At 43.0% G+C, this 24,394-nt stretch overlaps 1 protein-coding gene across 8 annotated transcripts in view; it reads left to right on the plus strand.

Moving 5' to 3' along the window:
• The window catches only part of Foxp1 (forkhead box P1), a 603,661-nt gene that overhangs the window by 83,774 nt on the left and 495,493 nt on the right, over positions 1–24,394 (plus strand). For 7 of the 8 annotated variants that reach the window (XM_027428970.2, XM_027428965.2, XM_027428964.2 and 4 more), the window contains one exon: positions 5,707–5,836. The exons of the other annotated variant lie outside the window; for it this stretch is intronic. The gene's annotated coding sequence lies outside the window, so the exon portion shown is untranslated. The remainder of the gene's footprint in view (positions 1–5,706; positions 5,837–24,394) is intronic. 8 annotated transcript variants of the gene reach the window in all.

A 24,394-nucleotide genomic window follows, 5' to 3' on the forward strand; every position in this document is an offset into this window, starting at 1 on the left:
ATTTTGGTGCCATTTGCAACAAAGGAAACGAAGTTAGTAAATTAGTGCAGGCTTGGAAGCTCTCATGCTTACCTCTCAGGTTGTATAACTGGTTAGACACAATGGGCCCACTCCTCCTGTAGTACCAGAGGACCAAAGGAACCTTAGGACTTAGGAGATGTCATTGGTCAAGGGGCTGGAGGTCTTCTCACTAATCTGATTTGCATATTTCAAAAAAAACCCTCTCACTTTTTGGTTGGATTCATAGTTAAACAATTGGCATGTTTGTATGTGTATACATGTTTTTATTATGTATGTATAAAATTGTAGATTTTGAGTTCTTAAACCAAGAGATACTTGATGGGCAGCATACTCAATGAAACTTGAGTCAAGGGTTCTTGAAGGAAATGGATGGCTTGTATTTCTCGTAAAGCCGAAGGGAACAAGGGCACATGGTGGGTCCCAGCCTGTAAATGGGGAGACAGTAATTGGTATGGATGCCAGGCAGGAATTGTGAGCAGCCGAAGAGGGACTTAGTCAATCTGTAGAGCCCAGTGGGGGCAGAGCTGGGGGAATGAATGTCCTGTCTTCTTTTTTCCTCCAGAGTTGACACCTGTCATTGGTTAAACCCAACTAAAATCCAGAGGGAACCTTCTGGACCAAACCAGTTGGGAAATGTTGGGCAGAGAACGTGGAGGAGCCAATAGACAACTATTCCTTCATTTTGTTTGGGGAATATCTTTGTACATTATACTGCCATGCTTTCCCTGTTGAGCCACTAGAAGAGGTCCAAATGGAGAACACATCCCCCAGTCTTCAGCAGGGCTAAATGAGAGGTCATCTAGCTTCCTAGCAGAGAGTCTCACCAGGAATACCAGCATCACTTCAGAACGTTCTAGAAATTCCCAGTCCCTATGTTAGATCAACCTCCTGAATACTAGGGCCTGTGTTTTAGAAAGCCCCACATAGACCCTCTTGCTTGATCAAAATGGAAAACCACCCCTGGGGGCTTATGGACAGAGCCTCCCTGGAATGTAAGCTTGGAAATGCCTCATGCATGAATTCACTGCTTGCATTTCTGCTGGCGCTCAGTCCTCCCTTTTAGGATAGACAGTCTTCAGTAGAAATGGAATCCTGATTACATGCAGACCTTGGGGGAGGGAGGGCAGTCACTCAGTGCAGTCCATGCCTTTAATTTCCCACTTCTCTTCTCAGCCAGAGCTATGCAGGGCGGTTCCCCAGCAACCCAGGGTTTGGGAGGTTGTTTTTGAAAAATAGATGCAAAGCCTGCCTGTGCTGTTGTTGTTTTCCCGGTGCCTGGCAGTGTTTGGTAAACAACTTGATTGCTGGGTCCTGGCCTCCGGGGAACCACAGCTGCTCTTCCCAGCTCCCTGCAGACTTTTGTACCAAGCAGTGATTGCTTCAGGGGAAAATAAACAGGGGAGAACAAAACAAGAAAACATCACTGTTGTTTTGTTGCTGCCTCTACCTGTTTTTCCCAGAGCTGTTTTGCAACCAAGGGCCCTGGGCTTTGGTTCTGTTGCTTTAAAAAACAAAACAAAACAACCCCTCCCCCCAAAAAAACCCAAAACCCCAAAACAAAACAAAGCAGACTAGGCTCCCTTGGGCCTCCCTTCTGTGTGGCGAGACAGTGGCATTTGGAAGTAGCCACAGGACTTGCAAAGCCTTGGAAAGGAGTTACTGACCACTGCCAGGATGTATGCATTTTTAAATATGTAAATGGAAAAGGGAGAAAGCTTCATTCTTTCTAATGACCCCCAGGGTGGTAATCTGGCTTTTCAAATCTCTAGGAAAACAGATTGAATATGGCACAATTAATGTTTGAGCACTTCTAGGCTTTTTCTAAAATATTTTAATGGGCTTTTAATTTATTGCAGCTCTTGATTAGCAGGTTGGAGCAGTGTTACAGCTGACCTCCTGGGCTCAGGCCTCTTTAGGGCTGTAGGGGAGTGGAGGAGAACAATGCCCCTGTGATGCTTGCAGCCAGAACTGCCCAGGACTGCGCCCCCAGTGTCTTGGCCTGGAGAGCTCAGGGAGAAATATGGTGGGCTGTAGTTTCCTGGGGTAGCCATGCAGATCTCTGCAAGCTGATGGAGAAGGGCCTGTATGGAAGGTAGGATCTGCTTCTAAATCTAGTGCCTCGGCTTGAATATGCCACCCTGCTCTTGGTGATTGACATAACTACAGTGTGAAGAAAGAACAAATGAGTTTGAATAAGAAGTCTAGGACTGGGGTGTGTGTTCATGTATATTTAAAAATTTTGAGACCTGCCCTTTGCTCTGTTAATGCATTTGCTTGTTTCCTCTCAGGCTCCCATTATTTTGGCTCGACACTACATAGTGAAATCAAAGAACCGTTCTTTGAAATAATTTTCTTTTAGCTTACCACTAATCTCTCAGACTGTCCCCCAAAAGAAGTGATAAACTCCTTTTTGTCTGGAAGGCTCTCTTTTCACCTTCTGTTTCGAAAGATAGTTTTTCTGGGTATACACTTCTAGGTAGACAGCTTTTGCCTCTGGGCAGTGTTCTGGATAATTTATTTGGATATCTGTCTTTCTTCAGTGGCTGTATTTTTCATTTCTGGAGCTCAGAGCAGTTAAGCGTTCTAGTTAGTTACAAAGCTGAGTGGAAACAGTGTCTGTCTGGTGGATGCTCAACCAAACACCCCCAAACCAAACAGAATTGTCCCACAAACCACTGTGGAACTTGGTTCTTTATTTTTGGGTATTCCCAGTTACCCTTCTGCATTTTAAGTGAATCCTGATAGAGTTGCTGAGCAGAGTCCCAGGCTGTGGCTTGACCCACCAGTGGCTTGACTGGAAAGCTGCCCTAGTCACTTAGGAAAAGAAAACCCCTCGGGGCAGTCTTCTGCTCAGCCTCACTCTCTCTGCTTTGCTGGCCCTTTGCTCACTGCCTAGCCCCAGGCTGTTCAGTAGGAATTTGGACTCTGCTACCCTTCTTCTATCCCAGCTTCTAATTCCTTCTAAAACTTGCTGAAGGCAGTTCCTCCAAAAAGGAATCAGCTGACCAGAAACTTTCTGTGGTTAACCCCGCCCCCTCCTGTGCTCACTGGCACTACTCCCACTCCTCTGGACTTCTAAGTTGTTCTAGAATCAGAGACAAAAGAGTAACTTCAGCCATTCTTTTTTAATTCTTTCTTCCTTCCCTTCTACTCTTCCTCTTCCTCCCCCTTTTCCTTCTTTAAATATAAACTATTAAGGATATCAGGTGCTATCTTGGAACGCGTCTGGAATCTGCTGGAGGAAATCTGACTTAGTGCACTTGTCTGTGGCAGCAGATGCCCTAGAAACCGCACTGTGTGTTGCTATGTGCCTAATGATTGTGGGTGCTTTAGCTCTTCCTATACGTAAAAGGAGGATTCCCTGATGAGAGACGAAGTGTCTTCCACAAGGTCTCGTAGCCAAGGCTCAACTGATCGGGGCTGCTTCAGAAGCCTATGTCAGAAGGCCATCTAATTTAGGATCTGAAACTTTGCATTTGTGCAGTGGCTTGGGAAAGTGCATTTCTTGGAGTAAGCTTTACAGTAAGTTTACAATCACTGGGATTCTCTGTGCCTCAGTATCTATATTAGCTACTTAGTAATACAAGTTCTATTCTGTTCTATTTATTTTGTTCTATCCTAACATTCCATTCCATTCCATCCCGTTCCAGTGGGTGTTTTGCCAGCATACATGTGTGCACTATTTGCATTTGCCTATAAAGACCAGAAGATGGTGTCAGATTCCCTAGAATGGTGGTTATAGCTAATTTGTGAGTTACCATATGGATGCTGGGAATCAAACCTGGGGTCTCTGAAGGAGCAGCCAGTGCTCTTAACTGCTGAACTGTCTTTCAGGCCCTATAACACATTTCTTATGGAATGGATTAATGATTGTGAAATCCTTTAGACAGTATCTTCTATCTAGCTATGTATTGATGGCAGTTCTTCTTTAGAAGGTGCTGATTTACTAATTGTAATTTTTGAGTCATTTGTTGACTAAACATCTGTATGGTGTGCCTCTTTGCGGGCAGTGCTTTTCTGGGAGTTTTAAAGTGACGGGCAAACCCTTTTTCTCATGGAAGTGATAGTCTAATGAGGAACACAGGCGAATAAACGAGGCAAGGGTTTGGAAACAATGCTGGCAACTAGGTTGATACAATTGGGGATAAGTATGAGGTAGGCTTTAGTTTGTAGGACAGGCTCTTGAAGTAACTTGTGCCCCTAGTACTCAGATGAGAAAGAACCCTCCCTGTAAGGAGTAGACTGGTAGGATGCCAGGGGCTGGACTGACAAGGACACCAGACCTGTGGCTCACTTTGAGCAGGAAGAAGCCTACTGGGTCTGCTTTGGCTGTAGTGAGGGGCAGAATTGGTAGAATGAGGTCCTATCAAGGAATCAGAGAGCAGGTGATGTAGGGCTCTTTAGACTGTGCTTAGATTTTACCCAGAGAATGAGGGCCTGCCCTAGCATATGACTTTTTGCTATGTGAGAGACTCCATAGCTTTGGGGAACGTCTTTAAGTCTGGGAGACAATCTGAGTTTGTGACTCAAGGATATCTGTGACAACTGGAGCACAAGACTTGCCATTTGGTTTCAGGGTAGTCTCAGGTCCACTTCAGACATATTAAATGAGTTCTGGAAAGCAAGGTCTGCATTTTGAACAGATTTCAGTGATACTTCCTCAGTTGGAGAAGGTCTGATCTGGAATACACTGGGACTGAGTTTCTGTGGAGTTGATGCCATGTTCCAGTGGGGAAGGGAAGCTTTCTGTGGACCCCCAGAGGAGGCTGTCTGCACTGACCACCAGCTCAATAGCACTTGGTCCCTGTACCACAGTCAAAGTCTTTCTAAACATTTGCAACACTCTGCCCACAGCCCATCTTTGGTGTTGATGACAGTTGGGCATAGAGTGATTCATGTCATAAACCTCATAATCAAGATGTTAAAGGAGAAGCTAATACTTGAAGTTCCTTAAAAATAACCACGCTTTATGATAGGGTAGCCAAGACTGCTGAGAGGAGGTATGTGAGCACTGGTGGATGCCTATTTGCAGGTGACAAGACTGGATGGAATCTCAAGATGTGAAAGGCTTTGTACAAAGGGCCACAGTTGAACACGGCTGTTCTGAGGCTGGATTTGAGGCTCCTCAATTCTGAGGAGTTTTGCATTGTCTCAAAACTCTCAGTGGGGATATGTGCGTGAGTGTGGCCCTTGCAGAACTCAGGACCACCTGAATATTAAAATGGAATTATTTTGCATAAAATTATGACATTGTTCAGTTACTAGTTTCTTCTTCATGATTATTATTATCTCAAATGAGTTTAATTCATTAGTTTTATTTTTAATCACTTTTGAGTGATTTTTTTTTTCATCCTCTGGCAAAGAGCATTATCTGACAAAGAAAGATGCTTTTATTTATGTGTATAAGGTTCGACTTCACATGGTTTCATATTACTCAAACCCTTTCTGATAGGACACAGTGCATTTGAAATGCTGAACTATTTGAAAAGATGGTAGAAAAGTTTCAACTAATGGCCTTTGTCGTTCAAAAACAACTTCCAGTTCCTGCTTGTTAGCATCACACTGCTGGAACGGTGTTTTCCCCATGTCTACAGTGGTGTCTGTGTTGCTGTTTTCACATTTAAGGAAGTAGTGGTTTCAGAAGTTACATCGGAGTTATGTGTAAACAACATTTTTGTGTTACAGTGTCCCAGGAGCTTCTGCTGACAATCCCAGTTTCCAAGGGAACCCTTTCGGCCATGGTGAGGGCTGCGCCCCCTTCTCTGACTTGCCTTCAGCCATGAATGGATGGGTGTGATGCCTGCTAGCCAAAAGGGTGAGTCAAAGTTGGTAACTATTCATTTGAAACGTCACAAGACCAAAAAGAAAAAAAAAAAAGAGTCAATGAAGACTGTGGCCCCCCAAGGAGGCAATGAGCACATCGTGAGAGCAGGGACGGATCATGGTGTTCATCTCGTTGTTAAACTTTTCAGGATAATTCTGAAAGAAATCTGAGGAAGACATGAGGGAGTTTTTCTCACTTGGCTCTTTGTTTTAATAACACTCTGAAGCTTGGACAGTCAGAATTTGGAAGGAATACACCATTGCCTGAGAAATTGCTTTTTGAGCCCTGTCATAACTTACCAGTAATACAAGCCACCCTGCTATACAGCTCTGATTACTTCATCTTTAGTTCCAGTTTGCTCCCGGAGAGGGTCCCAGTCATCAGCCCTCACATAATGGGCTCCTGGAAAAGTCAAAGGGTTGCAAATTTTGGTTTGTCAACAGTTCTCTTAAAAATTTCTAGGGACTTTTCCTCCTGTCACCTGCCTTATCAGGTCATTCAGAGGCATGTTAAAAGGAACATATTTTCCTGTTATGTATATTTTCCATATTTGATACCATCTACCATGTTCCTGAGAAACCAATGGCTTCCCGTGTAATAATGAATAATTGTGACTTGCCCTTATACCTAGTCACTTACTGAGGCACAGGTTTTGGGGGAAATGTCTGACCTTCCATAGTAGCTTTGTCCTAGAATAGAGCCTATTTATAGGAACCATTTAGTGTGAGGTATTTGTTGAATGATGTGAGGTACTAAGAGCCATTGGCATAGACTCATCTCATTAGTGGAATTGTATTCAAAATATATTTAATTGGGAGAAGCATAATAGGGCAAAAGGAACACATATTCAAAGTTAACTAGTAATTAACTGACAAGTATATAATCTCTTGCCTTTGATTCCCTGTATTCCATATACTGTGATGTATTCCACGTGTGGTGATGGATTAGATGGTGTCACTCTCAGTTGCTCAAACCTTCTTCATTTACGGACAGACGGCACTGCCTAGGCCCATCCAGTCTGATTCGATATCTCGGTCCCTGAGCTTAGTTTAGGAATGGACATAGGAATTGGTCCTCAATTGACCACTCTTTCCAGGATATGGTGATGGGTGCGTCTCGGAAACACTGCTATACATTCAGATGTTTGGGCCAGATTGTTGAAGATTTCATGGCTAGGGAGCATGTTGACATGCTGATTTCATAGAACATTACAAAACAACTAGTCCCATTGCTGTATACCATGCTGCCCTTCAAGAGTCTGTTGGCTTTCATGTTTCTTAGCAGACTAGCCATACTTTTCATTTCATTATACTACAGCCGGACAGGGAGACAATATCATTCCATTATTTTCTGTGCAGTCATTGACAAGAAGTAGGCAGACAATCAGCAATAAACAAGAGGCAAGGATGTCCGTAGTATAAAAATAAAACAGCCAATGATGTCATGGACTGTTAGAGCTGAGTGAAATCTTAAATAATGTTTTTGGGTCCTGACCCAGGCCTGGGGGTCCCTCAAAGAAGGCTTCCAGTGGATAGTCTTTTTGATAGGCCTTGGTGAATGGCCTGCAGATGGGTGAGCAGTTGGCGCACATACAGGTGGAGTAGAGAGTAGAGCTTTAGTCTGTCTGGATTACAAATGAGAATTCATAGAAGTGGTTGGGATTCTGAAGGTCTTGAAATGTCACTGAGCCCAGCCTCTCTTACCTGTCACCCCTGAATTCAGTACTGAGAGTCTGACTCAGTCTCGTTGTCATGAAATTGTTGTATGAAATTGAACAAAACCACATGAATAGGTTTAATGAATAGTCGGCCTATTTTACTTGTCAATTTCAGTTGTTAAGACTATCAGAAAAATCCGTCTGAAGGACTGTAATGAAAATCACTCTTTTAAAAAAGAACTACTGTTAGGCCGTATTGAATAGCAGTGTTAGTTTTTATAAATAAGGAAATGCGTTGTGTTTCCCAGGCTACAGTAAACTTCCCGTGGCTGTGTTTTTAGTAGGAAGTTAGAGGTTCTGTGAGCTGGAACATTCCTTCTGATATTTTCATCCATCCCCAAGTTGTCTCTGAGGCACTGAGCAAGGGACAAATTCTCTTTGCTGCAGTGACTTGTCCTGCCCACATGCTGCACACCTGAAGGCCAGTGGAGTCCTTTCACTGTCAACTCAGTCATAATCGTGTGCCTTTTACACCCTATAGTTTATTGAGTAACTAAACAATTGCTAAGCATTTGCAGTCTTTAGTCTCAAAATCAAGTCTTGTTCTGAGTGAAGCATTTCCTGGAACGTGTCCTCATGGTAAAGCAGGTCAGGTCCACAGGGTGGGTGGTTAGAACCACACATTGCCTGCCTTGGGTGCCGGGGAATGAAACTGCGATAAAAGGTTTGCACAAATAGATCATGATAGCAAAAGTTGTAGGGTCAGAAGATGGGGAATGTACTGAATCAATGTTAGCAGTAAACAGTATCTGTGTAACAAGGTAAGGAATGAGAAAGAGGAGTCTGTCTGTGGGCTGTGGCTCTTTAAGCCAGCCATTCACCTGGAAGACCTCTGAGTTGCCTTCTGTTTGCCTGGTGTGAGCATGAAGCATCAGTTAATGTCGTTCCCTGTCTGAGGCATGGAGTAAAGAGTGGCCAAGTCTGTTGCATATTTAATAGGCAGCTAGCCATGGTTATTAATAAATGTGATAATAACAGTCTGGATTTGCATAGTGTTCCCGAGAAGATTGACGAGGAATAGCAGAGGTTCTGGCTTATTTGTCAGGCTGTGCTCTGGCGTATGTGGTCCCTATCACCTAACTCTCCGCAGATCTTATGACACACTGTGAGCACCAAGTGATGTGTGTGATTTGCTCACATTGTTGGTGTTGTTTTCACTCTTTTGTGTCGAGTTTCTCATGCACCCTTTCTCATGCACCCACGTGCACCTCATGGATCAACCTCATCCAACATCACCTTGTTTTAGGAGACTGGGTCTCTTGCTTGCCTGGAACTTGCAGAGAAGGCAAATCTTGTTGAGTCTGTTTCTAGCTTCCCAGAGCTGAGATGACAAGTGCAGCTTTTATATATGATTGCTGGGGACCTGAACTCAGGTCCTCATGCATGCGCGGCCAGCACTTTACCAACTTCACCGTTTTCCTAGTTTCGATTTCTTTTTGATCTTTCTCATGATCATTCTTAACTTTTGACTTGCAGAGAAGTAGAAACTTGGAAGGTCCAAACCCATTTCACTTCAAGTCAGGCAAGGGGTTACTTACTTTGTGAAGCTGGGCATCTTTGCTTTTTAAGTAAAACTTGAGAGCAAACTCCCTTCCTCCTTCCCTTCCTCACTCCCTTGGTTTCAGGAGGTGTCATGACCATTCAGATTTCAGGGGAGATGCATGCAGTTTGCCAGAGATCTGAGACAGAAGTACAGGATGACACATCCCTTTCTGGGGCCACCTTGGGTTGCAGCCTGTCATTGGGCCAAGCCACTTGGTTGTGCTTAAACTTCCAGTCTGTGAAATTTTGACTTTGAAAAGTAATTTTAACAATTTAATAAACTATATAATATGTTTTATAAGCTGGGGCGAATGATCTTAAGTATTTTGGTCTCTTTCATAACACAATGAAGCTAATATTGGTAAAAATACAGATCTTCTCTCATGCCATAAAGAGAAGCGAGATTTAATAAGCATTTATAAGCACTGGCAGCTGCCTATCAGATTGTATAACTTGGGCTCTAGAATGCGGAGACAGTGTCAACTTAAATTTTATCTCCCCAGTATTTTCAACACGTTTATTTTGCCTCTCTCTCCAGTCCCTAACCTAATATAAGTAATGTAATTGGCTGAATATTTTCCACATAGCTAATTGGCTAACAGCCAGTGATAGAAGCCATTGTCTGGCTTGATGAAGATCAGACGTTTTCATGGAGGTTATAGACTATATTTGTGATGCATGCATTCAGCATGGACAGTGTCCATCCTTTGCTACCCACGAGCAGAGGCAGGATAGCCATGAATGACCTTCCATTCTCGCAGCAGTGGCCAGCCACCCCGTGTCAAATGTGCTGTTATATCCTTCAGAGAGAACTATGAAGCACATGAATGAATTATTCCGTTTGTCAATTAAAAAATAAAACCCACCGACTACTATTGTAAGATTAAATTCCAATTAGAAGATTGCATTTAATTCAGAAGCTGTAACGTTATTTTAATGAATTCTGTTGGAGGCGACAGTTTATGTGGAATAAATTTATATGCTGTAGGTAGATATAAATTCATTGGATAATGTTAAACATGTTACTTCATATATATTAGCTGTGAAATTTATTTCTCTCTAGTTATGTCCCCAAGGAGGTGGCGTCAGAGGGAAAAACAGCTTCCAAGAAAGAACCCTTTCTGATACTTGCTCTGAAACAGCCGTTTCTCACTCTCATTTTTTAAAAAAAATCTGTTAAATTTCTGCATTAACTAAATTTATGATTCTTGCTCTACGCTATTTATAAAATTGAATATAGGTTTTATGATATAGGAAATTAGGCTAGGAATCAGAATATGACCCAACTTTGTAATAAAGGTGATCTGCATTTATATTGCAGGTGTTTCCCATTCCTCTCTAAGCCCCTTGTGGGATTATATAAGCATTTTTTCTGGACATACTAATTTGCTTTAGAATAAACTTTTAATCTATCGGGTAGCTTTTGTTCCTTTGACACCTACACACACTTCTTGCCTAAAGGATGGCGAACACTCATAACACAGGATTTTATCATTTTCCTTTCCGTTCTTGTGCTTGTGGCAGACGTCTCTAAGAATTTTCCACCTTCAGTCTTGTAGGTTATCAGTTCACCATTCGTGAGGTCAGCAGCATCATTTCTAAAGCAAGTGGCTCTAGGGAAGTCTTTCAAGTTGACCTTTGTGTACCCAGTTGGCCCTTATTTGGTACACAGTCACTGAAAAGTTCAGTAAAAGGATTCTGCATGTAAGGGCCAGGGGAGGGGCTGAGTATTAGGTTGTAGAAGTGCTAACCATGCAAGCTCGAGAATCTGGAGTTCAGTTCCCAGGACCCACCTTAAAAGCTGCCTGTAGTACCCTACGTGTGTAGTCATGGTATCCCTACAGTGAAGATGGAGACCGCAGTAAAATAGGATTACTTGAAAGCTTGCAGGCCAGCTACCCTGGTGTGTGACGTGCAGATAGAGAGGTCCTGCCTCAACAGGATAGAGTGTGAGAACATAGAAATATAGAAGTATATATGTATGTATACATACATACACACATTTATGTTTATGTCCTTTTGTGCTGGGGATTAAACCCAGGGCTGTGCTTATGAAGTAAGCTCCATCCTCAGCCTTTTGTTTTTCTGAGACAGTCTTGCAGTGTTTCGTCCTCTTGTGTCTAAACATTTGCAGAAGGGTTTTTGACAGACATACCTGCACCTTGTCCCCTGAAACCTACTGGGTAGTTTATTCTCTCCTGTTTTCTGGTTTGGGTGTTTTAGGTGAGAAACATTGTGAGGTTGCGGTATTCGTTTGTTTTTAATTTCTGTGACGTTGGAGAAGATAAGAGGGGGAGGCCATTCTCACCCCCCTCCTTTACCTATGTGTCAACCCTGGCTCTGACTTGTCGAGGAAGTGGTGGTGTGAGAACCGGCGGCTGACTTTCATTCTGCGGCACGGTGTCTCTCTGGAAGGGGGGTACCCGTGTATGCCAGGTGCTGAGCCAGTGGGATAACTCTCACATGTTCCCTTTACGTGTTAACCTTGCTTATCAATAAACCGTACCAAGGAGGAAGGCAGTCAGCCTTTAGATTTTCATGATGTTTTCCATGATGTAAAATTCTAGGAACCTGGGCTTTATTACACGTTGTTCTAAAAAACACTCCGATTTCTGTTAACTTGGTTGGAGTTATGCGCAGAGGCCATGAGAAGGAAATTTCCATCTCGTTTCATATGCAGGCTGCTGAGCTGCCTGTTGAGAATTGCCATCATTTTAATTCCTTCTTGAAGAAAAATGAGCAATTAGCACATTTAAGCTATCATTTAGTTAATGTACATTTTAATTTCATTTCAGTGTGCTGTGTATTATTATTTGTGTTGATTATGTCACCAGAGTTACTGAAAGCGACTGCAGGTGAAGATGTGGGCTAGCCACCTCTAATACCTTGTTCAGAGGGTAATACTGTTGACCTTGGTCAAGGATGACCAAATTCACAGACCTCTGGCCATGTTCTGCTCTGATGGTGGCTCGCCCATTTCCCCCTGCACAGTAGGCTATGCAGTTTTGTCTGATTGATTGGAATGGGCTCATGAGATGAAATCTTTGTATCCCTCCTGCGTTCTCTGACTTTAGTAATGTTTGTAAGAAATAATCATAGCAGACATCCATTAGACACTTATTTTTCCCCTGCACTAGCTTAAGTATCACATTGGTTATCTCATTTACTCCTAACAGCACCTCTGTGTGATGCATATTATCAGTCTGGATTTATTGTTAGGGAGGCAGAAGCTGAGTAGTCAAGTCGCACGTTTAGGATCACAGAGCATTAGGAGCGGGTGCTACCAAAGTTTGGGCCAGGTTCTGTATTGACCTACCTATGAGCACCCGCTATTGGCTCCTGTCCTAGTGTGTCTATGGCTTTCCAGGGTCCTTTTATGGTAGTCGACAGGGGAGGATGTATAGTTTGTCTTTGTGAAAGGAGTGGCATCTGGAGCTGGGGAGATGGCTCAGTGGCCGAGAACACCTGCTGTGCAAGGGTAAGAAGGGCTGAGTTCAAGTCCCCATGCAAAAAGTGGAGTATGGCCCTGTGCTTGCCTTTAACACGGCACTGTGGAGGGGTGGAGTCTAACCTCACTGGCCAGCCTTACTCCAGGCTCCTTGGCAGACCCTGTCTCAAGGGAATAAGGCAGAGAGTGATAAATAGCCTCCTTTGGTCCCCATGGGCCCTCCTGTGTCTGTGTGCACTGGCACACATAGAGGGACACACAAAGGAGTGGGGTGCAGTGCTTTCGAAACTGAAGCTGGCTCTGCACATGGGGTTACAAAGCCCACAGTATAAAGGAGAATGGTTTCTTCCAAATTAGTGACCCTCCGCCCAATATTTCTCTTTTTCTAGCCAGGATGCTTGCAGTGGGCTCAATGTCTAATGCTTTTTTGTCTGTTGGCAGCCCCTGGGACCCCATTACCTGAGAGTCTGAACCCCAGGAACAAAACCATAAGGGAATAGTAAGCCATCTCAGGAAAGAGCAGGTGTCAGAGGGAAGACCCTGATGTGAGACCTTTGTGGCAATGGGAGCAAGGTAGTGGGAAGGCTAGGCGCTCTGGTGACATTTAGGCCCCATGTCCATAAGTGGAAGGGACTTCTGCTCTTAGGATAGCTCTGCAGCACAGGCAGCCAAGACTCGTTCCAGGAACAAGTGGGATGTGGTACTATTTTTAACAGCAGGTGCATTTGGGTATTATTAAGGAAACTTTCTCTCCATATTTCTGAAAGTTACAGACTGGGTTATATAACAGCGAGTGGCATGTCACTTGTGGTTTCTCTGTACTGCCTCGGGGGAGACAGAAAGTTGGGGGCAGCATCTTGCTCATTCCAGTGGCTGAGATGCATATATGAAGACCTGAGTTTGGATCCCCAGTAGAAAAGGCCTGGCATCTTAGTTTGTGTCTGTGATCCCAGTACTGGGGAGATGTTGGGAGTGAGGAACAACAGACTGCTTTCTGGCTGGCTCATCTAGCCAGATCCAGGAGCCCCAAGATCAGAGACAGTAAAGGGGAGAGCAACTGAGGAGGCACTTGACACTGATATCTGGCCTCTGAACTCATGTCTCTCCCCCAACCTGTGCCCATCCTCTGTAAATATGTGTGTGTGTGTGTGTGTGTGTGTGTGTGTGTGTGTGTGTGGTGGATAAGGCCTTATCTAGCATACTCGTTATTCTAGTGGTTGATAAACCAGTCATGGGGTATAGTATGTCTTCATACTCTGCTTTGTTTCCTCCATGGCTGCTGGAGTATTAGATTGATTAGAGCCTCGGGGTTAGGAGCAGTACACCCGATCAGCCAGTCTTGGGGTCATTTTCTAAACAATGCAGACAGAGTGGTTTAGCCTGACACCTGTGCATTCTGTGTCTAACCCATCCAGTGACAGTAGCTGACATACTGCAGTAATTGTGACATGCCAAGGGCTATAATGCTTGTGCTAGAGATCTTCCTTCTAGTAGTCCCCTGAATACTTTCATAGGAACTAGAGGAAGCTTAAGCTTGAAACTCACCAGATTCCCTTCTCTCACTCTGTAAGACCTTAAATTAGGGCTTCAAGGGGGACATTGATGTAGATTGTCCTTTGACAGGACAGTTATAGTGAGGTGTTGACAAATGGCAGGTTTGCGGAGGCTCTGGGTTTAGGCCCACAAGATAGAATGGCGGCCCTCTCTTTCAAGTTTGAGAAAGTGGGAGGTCCCTTGTCATGTGATTGATCGTAGCAAGGTTTATTCTGATTCCTGATGGCAGGAAGTCAGAAGAAAGGGATGAAGGTTTTACTTTTAGTTATTGTGTGTTTATAATAAGGGATGTACCACATGCAGCCCTGTGACTTAGGGACACACAGATGGGGATTGGTGAGCTTCTCTGGGGAAAGAGCATTGCAGGCTCACAGGGAGACTTCGGAGGCTGTCCATCATTTCTCTTTAGTAGCGGGAAGTCATGTAACCCTGGCCAACCCCTTACTCCTCTAGCCTCAGTTTGTGTGGGCAAGGTTAGGTTGTCTTACTGGTTGTGAAAAGTCTGTAACAGTAGAGGCCTTATGACCAGGAATATGTATTTCTTTCTTCTTTTTACTAATTAAAAACATTTTTTTTGAAGTTTTTTCAGACAGAGTCTCTGTGTAGGTAGCTGTCCTGAAACTCACTTTGTAGACCAGGCTGGCCTCTAACTGACAGAGATCCGCCTGCCTTTTCCTCCCTAGTGCTGGGATTAAAGGCGAACACAGCCGCCACCACCTGACCCTGGATGTGTTTCTTGCAACTATATTTGACCTCAGAGTGACATTTGCAGATTTTCCTTTAACTGTCAGGGTCATCGTAAGTGGAAGGGTGGATGCTCTGGGCAGCATTATTGATGGCTAAAATTTCAGCATTCTCTAGCCTCAGAAGCTTTCTGCGATTCAAAAAGTTGTTTTTTTTTTTTTTTTTTTGAATTGATGTTAGAATTTTTACATAGATGTTTGAAAAAAGCATTCTGTCATCAAAAGCCTGTACGAGTTGACATGTGTAAATATGCAGGTAGACAGTTTGAAGGAACGTGTATTATTTACTGATCAATGCAGTGTCTCCTCTGGGCCATTACACTCAGTCATTTCCTGTCAATCTCTTGGCGCTGTAATAATCAGTCTATGGATATGCATATTAAGATATAAGAAAGTTTATTGTGCATGGGTGTCAGTAGCTTTTTAATTAATAATGTTGCTGCTTTAAAAAGGTCTCAGGCTAGTTTATTTGTAGGGTGGTTAATAAATAGTCTACTGAATTGCATGAGAAAGTAAGATGGCCAGAGCTCAGGCTGGTGGAAAAATGAAGCCTGAGTAGCACTGAATGGTGTTGATGTGTGTGCACTAGGCTGGCCCCAGATCTAGATAGCTCAGTGGGTAAAGCCATATAAAAGCTAGACACATTAGCATACATTTGTTATCCCTGCATTTCTGTGGGATGATGGGAGGCTGAGATGGGAAAATCCCAAAACTCACTGCCTTAGGTACGTGGCAGCGACCAGTGAAGAGGCCATGTCTCAAACAGAATGGGGGAGAGGACATGTTCCCAAGGATGTCCTCTGACTTCCACAGTTACACTTGCACTCAACACACACTCAACATATGAGTGAAAATCAAATGTGTTATGTGTATGTGGATGAAGGCAACTCCCCCTTCTCTGTCTCTGTTAGAGAAGAGCAGCCCTTTTCTAGAAACAGCAAGAGAATGATATTTAAGTTTATGAGCCTCCTGGTCTGTTACAACTGTTTCCCTCTGGCACCTTGGAACACAGTAGCAAGGGCCATATGCAAATGAGTGGGCGTGGCTGAATTCCAGTCAGACATTAGAATATGAATGTTGAGGTCTTTTCCCACCAGAAAGGAGTGATACTATTTTCATTTTGTCCTCATCCATTTAAGAATAAAGTTGTGGGGCTGGAGAGATGGCTCAGTGGTTAAGAGCACTGCTGCTCTTCTAGAGGACCCAGGTTCAATTCCCAGCACCTACATGGGTGCTCACAACTGTCTGTAACTCCAGTTCCAGGGGATCTGACACCTTCACACCAATGCACAGATAATAAATTTAAACTATGAAAAAACAGTAAAGTTGCATGTAACTCATTTGTAGCAAGTTGGATTTGGCCTGTGGTATGGCTCTTGCCATGCCCTAGTCCGAGAGGACAGAGAATACTGAAGAATCCCAAGATTCTCTTGTTCCTGCTTACTTACAAAATTATTGTGTGTACTTGTGTGGGTGGGGTGCACATATCCTGAAGGTCTGTGGACAGCTGGCGGACTTGAGTCAGTTCTTTCTTACCATGGGTGTCCTCAGAATTGAACTCAGGTTGTTAGGCTTGTGGACAAACGCCTTTACTCACTGAGCCATCTTGGCACCCTGCTTTTTACAATGTGTTAAGTGTATGCAGGTTTGTGTATATGTGGGGTGCACCAGTGTGCTTGTGGCACCTAGAAGACAAGTCTGGTGTCACCCTCAGATCTACCTCTTTCAAGACAGGGTCTCTGACTGGCCCAGACTGGCCAGGCAGCGAGTGCCAAGCATCTTCTTCTCTCTACCTCTCCAGTGCTGAGATGACAAGTGCACACACCACACTTGGCAGTTTTGCATGGGTTCTGGGGATGGGACTGAAGTCCCTGTGCTTGGGAGGTATCCCTTTACCTACTGAGCCATCCTTAGCCCTACATGAGCTTCTGTCACTCTGACTTTCAGCATAGTCCTTGTTCATTTTCCTGTGGGGAAAATAGGTTGCAAATATTTTTTTGTTTAATTTTTACCTTGAGTTAAGCTGTCCTGTATAACTATTGGTTCATTTAGAGTGACATTTTATGGGCCTCTCCCATCCTTTTTGCGGTAGAAGAGAATGTATAGATAGAAGCAAGGCTGGGGATGGAAAGTACGGAGAAAGGGAAGTCATGGAAGAAGCAGGGCTTTGGGAGTTGTCTGTCCCCTTCAAAGCCAAAACTTGTATCTCACTGGTAAAATTTAAGACTAATTTCCTAGTAGATGCAAACGGAAGTTTTTTAAAAAATGAAACATATATTATTTTAATACATTCAGTGAATATTAAACCTGTAGCAAAAATAGAATTAACCCATCATCTTGTTTCTCAGATAATATTGCTTAAATGAAATGTTCAATAAAAGTTTTAGAGGGTTTAAGAAAATAGAATTATTGTCCAAGTGGTAGATACTTGGCCACAGCAAAATTGTTAGAGTGTTTAGGAACAAAAAAAAATTCTTTTAAAAGACCCTTGACATCAACTAAGAATCTAAGCAATAGTGGTGAGGGTACCTTTAATGCCCTTCCCTTATAATGAGATTGATGACTACTTTAAATGCCATCCTAGAGCCTTCATCCAGTAGCTGAAGGAAACAGAAACAGGCACCCACAGCTAAACACTGAGCCGAACTCTTGGAATCCAGTTGTAGAGAGGGAGGAGTGATGAGCAAAGGGGTCAAGACCGTGTTGGGGAAACCCACAGAAACAGCTGACCTGAGCAAGTGGTAGCTCATGGACCCCAGTCAGACTGCTGGGGAACCAGCATAGGACTGAACCAGGCCCCCTGAACATGGGTGCCAGTCAGGAGACCTAGGCAGTCTATGGGGCCTCTGACAGTGGAACCAGAATTTATCCCTACTGCACAAATGAAATTTGGGAGCCCATTTCCTTGGAGAGATACTCTCTCAGTCTAGATACACGGGGAATGACATGACAGACTTTGATGATCCCCCATGGGAGGCCTCACCCTCCCTGGGGAGTGAATGGGGGTGGATCTGTGGGTGGCATGGGAGGCTGGGAGGGAGAGGAAACTGGGATATATATGTAAAATAAGATTGTTTCTAATTTAAATAAAAATTTATATAAAAAAGACCCATGACATATACTTTGAGGGAGGTAGAGAGATGATTTAATGATGTAGAGCCCTTCTACTCTTGCAAAAGACCTAGTCACCCACATGGTGACTAAAAACCATTTGTGATCTCAGTTCCTCTTCTAGCCTCTGTGGGCTTGTACATGCATTCAGTGTACATAAACCCAGGTGTGCGCACACTTGTGCACCCCCTTGAGCCCCCAAATAAGTAAATAAATACATGTATAAATAAATTTTAGAACCATAAATTTTGAGGAATGTAGTTCTAAGGAGATGTATTACCCATGTCAGCTGACTTTTCTGTAAAAAAAACGTCTCTATAGGATAAAAATGATCATTAGAGAGTGGGAATTCTGGGTAGAATTGGCTTTGGCAGAGGCTGTTGCTCAGTGGTAGAACTTGTCTACATATGTGAGGGGCCCCTGGGTTCCATCTCCAGCATTTTAAAAATGAATAATAACCAAACGTGGATGGACATTTCCTCAAACCAGAGTTCTTCCTGCCTCATCACTGGGTATCATTAGTTATGTCTCATGTAAACTGAGGGAAGTCCACATAGTGGGAACTGGAGTGGGGAAGATGAATTTGTAGACATTTCTCATCATACAATTCCAAGGGTAGAGCTGAGTTAGAAAAGGTGTTCAAAGATAATGGACAGATGATGGAAGCCTGAGCCAGGAAAAGAAATAGAAAGAATGGGAGAATAGTTGAGAATAGCATTCCTTGTCTGGTATCATGGTAAGTTGGGCATGCAAGGTGTAGTTTCTGATTGCCAGCTACAGGGCTTATGGACCAGTCAGTGTATTGTGAATGCAGTGGGAAAACAAACATCTGGAAGAGATGAACCTCTCTGAGACACACACTTGTGTTTTCACACAAGCTTCCATTGGATTGAAAAAGGTAGGGAGTGGAAGAGGGGCCCCCCAAAAATGGTTGTGTGCTGAAAGCCCTTCAAGTTCCTTACCTTCTCTGTGTGAGATGAAAAATAATGTATGTGTATGCCAGGATCTGGGGCCAAGGCGTAGAACCTTTAGTAGGAAATAGCTGAGTGACACAAAGTGTTGCATGGTAGCCTGCCTTTGAGTCCTGGTTCTGTCTAGAATAGTATAACCTTTGGTATGTCGTATCTCTCTGTACCTCAGCTTTCTCACTTTTAGAATGTAGAGAGGTGATTCTGGAATTAAAAGAGTGAATGTACAGAAAGCACAGAATTGGCATATACTGGATTTTCAGTAAATAACAAGTAGCTCACGACTAGCCCTAAAGCTTGGCAGCTTGGCCTACATTTAAAAAAAAATGTTTTTTTGTAGTCATTATGGTAGATTATTTCATTCTCCTCCCAGAGTGTTGAGGATGTGAGAGTGCGTGTGTGTCTGTGTCTGTCTGCCTGTCTGTCTGCCTGTATCTATTTTAAGTGATTATCATGGCATTCATAGTATATTCAAAGACCTTTGTAATTTCTGCATTCAATGAGAGGATGAAACCCTTAATTTCTTTCTACCCTTTGTGTGAATTTTATGACTCAATCTTTTGTGGTCCTCAATGTATTTGAATAACTCTAGGTGTGGTGAACTTGAATTTTCTTAAGACTCGAGTGTGCGTGCGCTCACATGCGGGCATGTACGTGCCTGTGCCTGTGCCTGTGCCTGTGCCTGTGCCTGAGCGTATGTATGCCGTGTGTGTGCTTCTGGAAGTGGATGCTAGATGGGAATTAAGTTAGCTGGCTCTTGAGTTATGGGTGGTTGTGGAACACCCAACATGGGTGCTGGGAACTAAACTGAGTAGTTTGGAAGAGTATCAAGAACTCTTAACTGCTGAGCCAGCTGAACCTTCTAGATCTTCAGTCTTTGAGACAGGTCAAAGATACACAGCTCTGACCAAGACTTAGAGCTAGAATTCTAGTTCTTTTTAAAGCTGGACTCCAATCTGCCACCATTAACCTTCCTTCTAACTCATTATGTTGAGCTCCTACAGATTCTATATCCCATACATGACAACCTGTCATCAATGTGATGTCCTTCTTGGATCTTCTCCAGCCTGACCATTCTTACTTTGGCTGCTGTTCCTGTCCTGTGTATGTTTTAGTGTCCCATGGCCATCACAGTTGTGTCTCATGGCACCAGTGCTTTGGAGGTATATTTTGTGTGCACATCCACATTGATCTATAATTCACTTAAAGGTGCCTTTTTCTGGCAAAACCATCTATTGCATTTGGAAGTGAAATGTTTTGACTATCCTTAACCTACTTCCTAAATTTCAAATCTGGGAAGCTGGCATTCAGAGAGTCTGCTGCTGGAGTCATGAATCCCCTTTGAAACTTGGTCTGCTGGAACAGGCTTGTCTCTGTTTGAAGGCAAGTACCTGTGAGGACAACCATGTTACTTGTTTTCTTAGGGACCATGGATCTGGTCCCTAATGTAAAGGATCAGTGAATACCAGACACTGTGTTGCATCCTTTCTTCCCAATCAGTCCTTTCATCCTCATGAGGGAAGTCTGTGAGGATTTTCTTCTTGTTTCAAGATGTCAAAGGCAATGGTTGGGTTGATTTGGAGACCTGGGTTAGACAAACTCAGCTGGAGAGTTTTATTTTTCTGGATCTCTCTCTCTCTCTCTCTCTCTCTCTCTCTCTCTCTCTCTCTCTCTCTCTCTCTCTGTGTGTGTGTGTGTGTGTGTGTGTGTGTGTGTGTGTGTGTATTTGTGTGTATGTGACCAGGGCTATTTACCATATATACTTAAAATTGTATAATTTCTTCATTTAGCCTGAGAAACAATGCCATTTATGATGATATCTTTTGCTTTTTTTCTCTGTGTTTTAAGGCATGACAATTATACAAAGTAATATAAAATACTTCATTTTGGGCATAGGTGATTTTTATTCCTTTGAAACTATTCAAAGCTATTGTTTTAAAGCTACTGTCATTCTCAGCCTCCTCTTTCTGACACCAGGAATGGTGTGCTTCATTTTCTTTCAGCTTCTTCATTGTGACTTGCCTTCCCCCTCCATCCAGCACGATTCCCAGAGAGGAAGCCAATCACAATGCTAGCGGCAGGAGAAAGATTTCAGAGTACATTTGTGGGCATGTACAGTATCTTGAGGGATGGCTGGGTGCCTTCTATGATACTTAACACATTTCCCGAACATGGAGCCTCACCATGGCAACAGCCGTGTCACATGACACTCTAGTGACACATGTGAGGTGCTGTCACAGCTCATCCCAGGTTGAACGCCTGTGACTCATTGTTTCCACTGACACAGTGACTACTGTAACTTGCAGTTGGAAGGTTCTGGGCTTTTCAGTGCCATTACCGCACACTGACGCCCATGGCGCATGAAGGGCTGGAGGAAGGGAAGTGTAAATAAATAGTGTGTGCTGTAAACATTGCCTTCATTAGCTTTGCAGAGAAGTACTTGTTCACCAGTCAACCTTCTTGCCACTCACAGTCTTCCTCTCTCTTTTGAAAAGCATATTTTGTTGGTAACACCTTGGAAGCTCGAAATGATTTTTATTTTTAATCCAAGCTATATCCACTTCTACTTGGCACATGGAACAGGAGAGAGTTCATGGTGGCCCCTTTTAGTATTTATTTATATTCTTCACATGTAGCAGATTTACTGATGAAGGCATGATTCTGGGAATATATTTTTCTCATTGTGAAATATATAGAATCCATAAATCAGAGTCAGGGTAGTATGGGACCATTGCTCATGTAGGGGCCCGAAGGTTCTTTTATATCAAAGGACTGTTTTAGAGGTCCAAGATGGATAGTATTTTAACATATTTTAATTTCTGAGTGATTCAGTGAGTGATTAAAAAAGTTGATGTGGAATCTGGAAGACATTAAAGAGATGTCAAGGACAGACGGGTTTTGATTTGTAGCCTAATGAAATGTTTTCCCAACTTTTAAAGATTTTTTTTTTTCTTTTTGAGTAGAACTTTAATCATTTGCTTGTGTTTCTGGCATGGCAAGGTTATTCCTGTTTCTGTTCAGTGATGGATCCAAAGTGAAAATGGGATAATTTTTAATTAGCAAAATTATAAATCCATTTGCAGCCAAATGTTTCTTGTCTCGTATAAACTGTGATGTTTCACATTTCCCCTTAATCATTTTGGAAAGTTAATTCGGAAGATCTGCTTTAGTTGGTGCTTTTGTGTATGGGTAGAGGTTCTCAGTACTAGAAATTACCTTGCAATTGTCTTCTCCTACATGCTCTAGGTATTGTTTCAGTGGTGCCTAATGCCAGAAACTTTGTGGTCACAGAGGGTGGCAGAGGGATGCAATGCTAGGTGTTGTGGGAGAGAGATATGTTCTAGAGGTCAGGAATGTCTGCGGAGGGGTTTTGTGGTGAAAGTTCAGCATTGCTTTTGTTGAGGTTACCTGCATGTTCATTTGAATCAAAATGTCATGCCTTTGCTTTATATCATGAATATATGCACAGAGACCTCTTTTGAACGTGTGTTTTATTAAGGAAAAGAGACTCGTGAGCCAAGGCATGGCAACCTACTCATAATTAACCAGACCTCTCGCTTTGCTGTGCATTTGAATATGAGTTTTGCATTCTCTCGGCACTCTTTAGACTCATTCTTGGAAAGGAATGGATTCTGTGGAAATGAGAAGGGATTTAAGTCTTAGAATTTGAGAGTCTGCCTTGACTGGTACCTTTCCAGTCTTTGAACCTTAATTCTACTAGGTGCTTGGGAGAGTTGCAGCATTTTGTGTTGTTCTCTTGGATCCTGTGTGGATGCTGTGCCATGTCCTCCTTGCTATATAGAATGATGATGAAGCAGTCTTGCTGGAACAGTGGTGCTCGACCTATATGTACATCATGACCCCTTTAGAGGTTAAACAACCCTTTCACATGGGTTGCCTAAGACCATAGGGAAACACAGATATTTTCATTCCGATTCATAACAGCAGCAAAATTTCAGTCATGAAGTAGCAATGAAAATAATTTTATGGTTGGGGCTCACCACAACATGAAGGATTGTATTAAAGGGTCACAGCATTAGGAAGGTTGAGAATCACTGCTCTAGAAGAAGCTGTGTCTGCCATTGTGACTCAAGGTTATATACAAAAGCCCTCATCTCTAGATGCGTTTCTTTGAAAACCACAGGTGCCTCTTACCAAGTTCAAGTGGAAAAATGAGATAAGTGTCAATAAATTTCCTTCAGACTGAGTAACTTCATAATGAAGCTGTTTCTTAAGGTGCAGGGTTCCTAGGGAGTGTCATAGATTTAACCGCTTACTATTGAACTGAGAACAAGAACAAGGAGCAGGGACCTTCTACTAAAAACAAATGCACAGAAAAGACTTGATTAGCCACCTCATGCTAGTTTTGGTTTGAATTTAAGGGGACAGTTACAGTTTTGGTGATAAAAGCCTTGTGTATCTTGTAGAATTTCCTTGGAATTCCTGCCTAGATTTGGCAGGGAAGTTGCTTGTAGAAGTGAATATGGTAGATGGGCTGGCTTAGTCAATGAAGTGCTTGCTGTGTGAACACGAGGACTTCAGTTTGATCCCTGGGACCCACTTAATAAACTGAGTGGTACTCCCTTATAATCCCAGCTCTGGGTGATAGAGACAGGCGGATCCCTCACAATTCCTGGCCATACAGCCCAGCTTACTTAGTGATTTTCAGGTCAATTCCAAAAACCAAAATAAGAGCATGGTATCTGAGGAATGACCCTTGAGGTTGTCCTTTGCCTTCCACGGGCATGAAAATGCTTGTGCATGTGCACTTTTGTGTGTGAACACATGCATACATGAATGTGTTCTCCCCACCCTCCCATAGAGCCAACCCTGATGATATTGTTAATTCTTTAAAATAGAACCTGTTGGGTTTTCTCTAGGTATTTTCTTTGCTATGGGACATGGCAAAATGATCCACTGTAACTGCATTTTTCAATACCCCATACAAGCTAACTGTCAGGCACTTGAAGTGTGGCGTGGCAGTGACACTGAGATGGCTAAGAGGGGGAGAGTGCACCCTGGATTTGTTCCGAAGACACCACTGCATGATGAAGTGAGATGATTTGGCATGTGCTGTGTTAAACGAGCTGTATCATATGTAGTTTTACCTGTTCCTTTTTGTCTTATGTGGATGATAGGAAATTTACAGTGACTAATGTGCCCCCTCTTTGATTTTTGTTGTGTGGCACTGCTGGAAGAATCCATCATACTCATGATTTAAAATCAGAATTCCTGTTCTTAAAGGGGTACATCCTGTGTTTCCTAGAGTAGTTCATTTTACCTGCTTTTAAATGCGGCCCAACAATTAATATTCCCTTGATTGTCATCTGATTGCAAGAAAACCAATTTCAGTAATTTCCATTTCTTATGTGTTTTGGTGTAACTTGTCTACTTAGAGAGTCAAGTAGTTAACAAGCAGGTAGGAGTGACATGGAATTCTATCACACAGGCTCCTTTATTTAAAAT

The sequence above is a fragment of the Cricetulus griseus genome, chromosome 8, assembly GCF_003668045.3.
Source record: "Cricetulus griseus strain 17A/GY chromosome 8, alternate assembly CriGri-PICRH-1.0, whole genome shotgun sequence".
Taxonomy (NCBI): domain Eukaryota; kingdom Metazoa; phylum Chordata; class Mammalia; order Rodentia; family Cricetidae; genus Cricetulus; species Cricetulus griseus.